Source organism: Triticum aestivum, chromosome 3B (genome assembly GCF_018294505.1).
Source record: "Triticum aestivum cultivar Chinese Spring chromosome 3B, IWGSC CS RefSeq v2.1, whole genome shotgun sequence".
Classification (NCBI taxonomy): Eukaryota; Viridiplantae; Streptophyta; class Magnoliopsida; order Poales; family Poaceae; genus Triticum; species Triticum aestivum.
The window spans coordinates 732,701,405-732,709,074 of NC_057801.1; the positions used below are offsets into that span (position 1 = coordinate 732,701,405).

Here is a 7,670-nt window from a genome sequence, read left to right on the forward strand (position 1 = left end):
CCAATATCCTCGGACTAGGGAGAGAATTTAATAGTAACCCACGATCAACGTCTCTAGGATTAGGCATTCTCATCAGAAACTTTTGAGGAGCAAAGAACCTAGTAGAACACCTCCACCCTTGACCCATATAAACACTCAATTCATGTTCAATGTCTTTGGTTTGAGCAGACCCCTCAACAATGGTAACTACCACATTATTATAGACCCTCTCCCTGGTCTGCCTATTAATACTAAAATCGGGAATGTAAAAGAACCCTTGCCCCTTGCTCTGAAACGCGCACATCATAGGAACATACTCCCACGGCACAAACTCATTACAAATCACAGCAAGATGCCCTTTGTTCTTGCATCTGTCACATAGGGCCTGAGGACACCTAGCAGTAGGATGCTCTCTCAGGTTGCAGATTTGACAGGGTTCAGGGAGGGGAACAGTATTACCAGCATGAGTAGGAGGATCGCATGGTCGAGGTGGAGGATCGGCCCCGCGAGGCTCATCCGTGCTCCCTTCGTCCACACCCCGCCGCTCCTGGTGCGCACGGGCAACCTGCTTGCTTCCAGCGGCCTCGTCCCACTTCTCGAACCTGACGTTCTGGATCTAGAGCCTCTCGGCGTCGATGAGGCCCCGATCTCCTTCTTGCGCTTCCATACGTTGATGTTGAGACCACGGCCACGGCTGCCGCCATGGTCGAAGCGCCCGGCTCCCCGCCCTTGCCACCCGGCTCCAAACCCATCTCCCCTCATGTCGTCGAAAGGAGGAGAGAGCGTGGATGAGGCGGCGACTTGAGCGAACGGACGAGGATCACTGTGAATCTTCCCCTCCCTCCGCTCGTAAGACTGCTGAACCCTAGATCTAGCTCTCGTCGGCACGTCCCAGAAGTGGGAGAGGCTCTCGCTGAGATCCAGCATGGGGGAGGGGGGGGGGGCGCACGTCTCTCTTTATATTTGTGGCCTGCAAGGAAACCCTAGGGGCAGGAGATCCATGGCGATCCGATTTCTTTTCACCCACGTGGCAAGCATCTGGTTCATGGTGGACCGGTCTGCGCCCAAGGATCCCTGCCCCCCCCCCCCCAGTCAGAGGTGGGGGATGGTGCCCCCCACGGGCCTGCTCGAGATTCCCGACCACCGCGGCCCCTGCCGACGGCGTGAATCCAACGCCCACCGATGAGCCCGCACCACTGGTATTCGTCACCGGGATCCTATCGTGAACCCTAGCAAAATGACAGGGAAATGGGACGATATCCCAATGTCAATCGACTCACCCTCGCGTAGGAAGCGCGCATCCACCGTTCCCCCGTGCTCGTTGAGGAGAACGAGGTGGAGAGCCTCTCGGCGGAGCCAGATCACGCCATCGGTCAGCGAGATCCGCCGTGTGGCCTCGATGTCCGCCAGCGCACGTCGCCCGCCGCGGTCAAAGCGCCCACCATCCCTTCCGACTTCCGACAGCAGCTCATGACTCAAGGGTGTACCATATGTACCAAGGCTGTGTTTTTGACCTATAGTATACTCCTCGTGTATACCCCCATGTTGTGTTATGTAGCAGCATCCTTGTTTGAGGTTTAAGATACCTGGGTTGAAGTGTTCTTTTGCTCTTGGCTCCTCTGATATAAAAAAAATGTTCTTTTGCGGGAAAAAATGTATTCAGCTCTCTGAACATCCTGTTGCAGTGGTGTCTTTATGGTTGCAGCCAAGCATGTTGCTGTGGTATCTCCTGGAATGGACAAATTGGTATGGACACTTCTCATGTCTCAGTTTTCAGGTAAAACATTTTGTGTGACTGCCAATCAAGTCATTTAGCTTTGTTATACCTGTTTAACATGTTACCTTATGAAACTTTTGTTGCACCCATGAAAATTCGTGGTTTATTTAGCTTTATTTGTCAAACTGGACGGCGATAAGAGATGATTTGCTAGGCTTCTAGAACTCTGATCTGACACCTTCACATAACTTTTTACATATCTTATTATTTACATATTGAGCTTTTTTTGTGAGATTTCTCATATGTTATTTTTGGATGAAATTTGGCAAGAACCTCAAACATTTGATAAAGGTTGTTGTCGCAAAAATTCAGATTTTTTGGATTTTGTTTGATGACGTTTTTTCAATTTTTTGCTAACTCGGGTGTAGTAAGGAAAGAAGTGGACATCTCATTTAGTACTGGCTGAGTACTGGTATAACACATGTTTCCATTCTTTGAAGAAGAAAACACCGTTTGAGGCAGTGTATGGCTACCCACCTCCAGCGCTAACTGAATTCAGCATGCCAGGCGCTCTTGTTAGTGAAGCCGGGAAATTCCTCACTGTCAGATAAGCGATGATGCAGAAGCTGAAAGCAAATCTAGTTGCAGCCCAAGCTCGTATGAGAAGGTGTGCAGACAGGAAGAGAGTGGAGCACGGTTTTGTGGTTGGCGACATTGTTTACCTCAAGATGCGACCGTATCGCCTGAACGCTTTCGGGATTCACACACATATCAAACTCTAGAGCTAGTATTATAGCCCATTCTGTGTCATTGCTTGGGTGGGTAATGCTGCTTTTGCTTACAAGCTCCTTTTCCTGACAACTCGTTGGCATTCACTCAGTCTTCCGGCAACTCCTTGAGGCCAAGTTTGTTTTCAGGAGGGGGTATTGTCTGACCATACTCTGTCCCAGCGCCATGGCAACACTTTCAGTTACCAGTATTCCAATCTCCAGTTAACGGACGCTTAAGATTGAAGCTCACGACAGGACCCAACGGCTCAGGGCTTTTTCACTGTTTTAACTTTCTCAGCAAATCTTGGCACAAAATAAACTCCTTCGAAAACTATTTCACGATCTAACCCTTTTGGTAACGCCACTAGCCGTGGCATTTCTGCTCTATTTAAAAACGCCGAACTAGCCAGCGTTGATGGCCTGGTCAAATAGCTAGGTTTCAATGTAGAAACGCTAGCCCTTGTGGCGTTGCTGGGAACGCCAGCATGTGTGGCGTTTGTTCCCAAGTATGAAACGCCAAAGTGTGTGGCGTTTGGAGCAAGTTCTTTTTATTGTCACTTATTTGTTAAGGGAGCAACGCCATGGTCCCTTGGTGTTTCAATTATGGGTAGCAACGCCAGCGCCTTTGGCGTTTCGTCTTGGTCAGAAACGCTAGCTACCTCGGCGTTTCTTTTTGGTCAGAAACGCTAGCTACCTCGACGTTTCTATGTTGGGCAGAAACGTCGCGGACTGTGGCGTTGCTAAAAGGGTCAGATCGTGAAATATTTTCATATCGAGTTCATTTTGTGACAAAGTTTGTTGAAAGAGTCGGAACAGTGAAAAAGTCCAACGGCTCACTAGGCTGGCCCACTCCTGAAGCGTTATTTACTTTTAACTGTTCCATTTCACCTTGTCGCATTGTTTACTTTCTTACCGTTTTCAGCTCAGCTAAATAGACGAGCAGCCTTGCTGTAAAGCGCATCAATCTTCAAAGAACCAACTCAAACACATCAATCGTCTTATAGTGAATATACCCGGGTTCTCTTGTGGTACACTTTCCCTTTCTTGAGATGTGCGATGAACCTTAGCTACCAAGTCGATCCCAATGCAGATTAAGGCATGACAACTTGCTGTCGATCCTGGAATCGGTCTAGAACCGACAAGAGCTCCCGTCCCCAGCATGCCACATGGTGGAGGCGCGGAAGACGGCCAGGACCTCCTAGACGCATGGGAGATGGAGGTGCTACCAAGGATGAGTGGAGTCAGTCTTTTGAAGCCATAGCCATTGAACGCGGAAGAGAACACTAGTACGCTAGAGATCACAGACTCCAAGCACATCGAGCGAAAATGGCGGACACACTCTCTGCCATTTGACCAAGAAATGGCCACTGTGGGCGTCTTCCCGGCCAACCCAAAGGAAGCCCACAGTGTCTTAGACCCGCGAACAACGATACAAACCACTTTCGGTTGAGAAATTAATGGAAAGAAGGATGCCCGGTTGAAAAAAACAACAACGATGCAAACCTTCGACGATCGAGCAGAGATTGTGGTCAAAATGTGAGACGAGGGCATAGAGGAGCGGCGTGATCTCGGGAATAAACTTGTCGTATCCCGGGACCGGTCTAGTCTAGAACTAAAAAGAGCTCACATCCCCAACATGCCACACGGTGGAGGCGCGGAAGACGACCATGACCTCTGAGCCGTACGAGAGATGGAGGTCCCTCGAGGGACGAGTTGGATTAGCCTTTTGAAGCCATAGCCATTGAACTAGTAGGGTGTACACCAGCATGTGGCCAGAGCTAGTGTGTCCCCTTAGATAGTATGGAAGCCCGCCAAGTAACAGCATCTCAAGCCCCCCGACTAGTGGAAACAGGCAGACACGGGTACCTTTTGGACGGGGACAGGGTGGCCAATGTAGGGGATAGGGAAATTCGAGATGGGACACGCCATCTCGTCTCCTACGACCGACAGCTAGTCTAGCGAACATTGTATCTGGAGTAGTCAGTGTGCCGTCCGGAAGCAACAATAAAGACTCAAAGAGCTCCCTAATGGTGAGGATGTTGTGTCTGTTTCCGGTGACAGAAGATCAATACGTCATCAACACACAACGGAGACGCTAATATTGCATGATGTCAAGCTCCAGAAGCATACAGGGCACCTTGAGATTATAGGAGGCTAAGGATTTGCTAAATGATGTGTACAGTTTTGCATTCTCTGTCGGCAACTTTACAGAACCAAATAATTCAAAAGTGAAATGGAAACGAATATGATAGTTCCAGAGTTTGGGATATAGTTCGATACAATAAACACTAGTTTCGTGAAAGTAAACAAATGTCAAGATGGCCGAGTTGGTCTAAGGCGCCAGTTTCAGGTATTGTTCCGAAAGGGCGTGGGTTCAAATCCCACTCTTGACAACTTTTTCTTTTTCTTTTTTTCATTGCTGCGCCTGATAAAATCTCGTGTGATGTTCGTATTCTAGGGGATAGTTCTCTTTTGCTTAGTTCCTTAATAATAATTTGCACGTAAAAAAACAGTTCCTTAATAATTTGGACGAGAAATGTGACTTCTTTCTGAACGTTGGTTTAATTTTATTCAATTGCACATGGTGGAAGTGTTGAAGCCTGATTGTGTACCATGAAATGCGGAATTTCATGTGAATACTGGATTGGTGGGATTAAGAGGGCTGGATTTACGGGTTTATTAAATATCTTATGCAATTTAATCAATGGCTGTAGTTTTTTTATTGTTTTCCTCATGAAGATTTCGGTAGCAGTTTTAAAGTAATAATTAATACCCAAACCAAATTGCTATTGCTGTGAAGTTTCTTGTGCTAGTACTCCCCCTGTTTTTATTTAGTTCGCATATTAGCTTTGGACAAAGTCAAGGTTTACAAACTTTGACCATGTTTATAAACAAAAATATTAAGATATACAATAACAAATCAACAACATTAGATTTATTATTGAATGTATTTTCACATCGTATAGATTTATTATGATAAATGTCTATATTATTTTCTATAAACTTGGTCAAACTTTACAAAGTTTGACTTCAGTCAACTCTAATATGCAGAGTAAATAAAAATGGAGGGAGTACTATTCTACCTTGCTTCTATTGAAATGTGTCCAAGGCTGGTAGTATTTCCTTAAATATAAAATCTTATTAGCATATTGGATTTTGCCCCACCAAAAAAGTGCACACACTATACCTCGTATTCTTCAAATACCTTGCTGTTTGGAAATGTGGTAACCAAATCCAGTTTTCTAGTAGTAGCATTTTAAATTCCTGTAGTCAGGATGTGGCTGGAAGCTGAACCTAATGTTTAATGCAATGATTTTGATGTGTTAACAATAACTTGTTTTCTTCTTTTGGAATTAATGCCGCTGTTTGCAATCATGCGCCATCTCTTCGCTTTTGTTCCAATTAAATGTGTACCATATGAAGATAGATCTGGCGCCATTGAGAAGGGTGCCCATGCAGCGTGTACCCAACATTTTGTGCACTCCCTCAATGAAGTATGCTGCCAGCTGAGGACTATTGGTGCTCATCTCATATGCTTGGAATGTCCCGTCTGACAAAAATGAGAGAATGACACTTCATGATCAGAGGGGGCATTTCAGCTCTCTACGAGTCCACCTTCAGAATAACCCCCAAGTAAATGTTGATAACACTTCCGGTTCCTCTATGCAAGTATGAATGGCTTCTACAGAGAAAATACTGGTCCAGCCTCACCTCCCTGTGTGTCGTGCCATAATATTTCAATACCGGCCAAGCACATGTTGGACATTCCAAATACAGGTCCAGCCTCACCTCCCTGTGTGTCGTGCATTCCAAATACCTTGCTGTTTGGAAATGTGGTAATCAAATCTAGTTTTCTAGTAGTAGCATTTTTAATTCCTGTAGTCAGGATGTGGCTGGAAGCTAAACCTAATGTTTAATGCAATGATTTTGATGTGTTAACAGTGACTTGTTTTCTTCTTTTGGAATGTTGTTGTTTGCAATCATGCGCCATTTCTTTGCTTTTGTTCCAATTAAATGTGTACCATATGAAGATGGATCTGACACCATTGAGAAGGGTGCACATGCAGCGTGTACTCAACATTTTGTGCACTCCCTCAATGAAGTATGCTGCCAGCTGAGGAAAATTGGTGCTCATCTCATATGCTTGGGATGTCTTGTCTGACAAAAATGAGAGAATGACACTTCACGATCAGAGGGAGCATTTCAGCTCTCTACGAGTCCACCTTCAGAATAACCCCCAAGTAAATGGATAACACTTCCGGTTCCTCTATGCAAGTATGAATGGCTTCTGCAGAGAAAATACTCGTCGAGCCTCACCTCCCTGTGTGTCCTACCATAATATTTCAATACCGGCCAAGCACATGTTGGACATCATGCTATTTTTGCGGAATGAACTATCAATACCCAAGGGAATACATCAATTAATATACCAACAAGTGGTAAGCAATAGTATCAACTTGGAATGAGTTGCCGTCCCCTTGTGTAGACCTCTGGGAAATTGAGTAGATGTTCAATCTCTTGAGGCTTCAATAGCGACTTTGTTCTTTTCAACCCAGACAAGATTCTCCTTTTTGCACACATTGATGGCATATTTTTTAACACTTCGAGGCGGCGGATTGCCTGCGCTGGCAAGATCACAACTGATCCTTTCTATCAGCTCTGCACTTGCCACACTTGTTCGCAAGTAGTTGAGCTATGTTCTCGAGTCCCAGGAAGGCCACCACTTCTTGTAATGACAGAATGCCTCAAATATGGCCTTTGGAGGCAGAGGAAGAATGGGTGCTCTTTTCTCAATTGGAAAATTATGGATGTAGCCTCTTTTCTTTGCCATTGAACACAAATGCTTAGAATCCACAAACTTAGGTAGAATGTTATACAGAGATCTTGAAATGGTCGTCCATACACCTCTGGGAGCTTGGGCCATATTTTCATAGTAGAAAAAAGGTAACAATCGTTCTGGTCATTCTAATTTATCAGTGGGGTATAATTGGGCAGGTTAAATCCAATCATTGGTTTTGGGAGAGGCATATATGTTTAGCATGCCTGCAATCCAAATTGCCTTGTGTTGTACCTCCATACAACTTCCTCTTTTTCTCGTTCTCTTCCATTATTCTTACGTTCTTTCTCCCACCAAAGGAAGCAAAACATCTACCTCTAACCTGTCAAATGTACACATATTGCAATGTCCTTACATCAAATTAAAA

General features: G+C 45.3%; 1 non-coding gene across 1 annotated transcript; it reads left to right on the forward strand.

The window, feature by feature from the left end:
- Positions 1–4,778: 4,778 nt before the first annotated feature.
- TRNAL-CAG (transfer RNA leucine (anticodon CAG)) lies at positions 4,779–4,859 on the forward strand. The gene has a single exon. It is a non-coding gene; the product is annotated as a tRNA-Leu (tRNA).
- Positions 4,860–7,670: the final 2,811 nt, after the last annotated feature.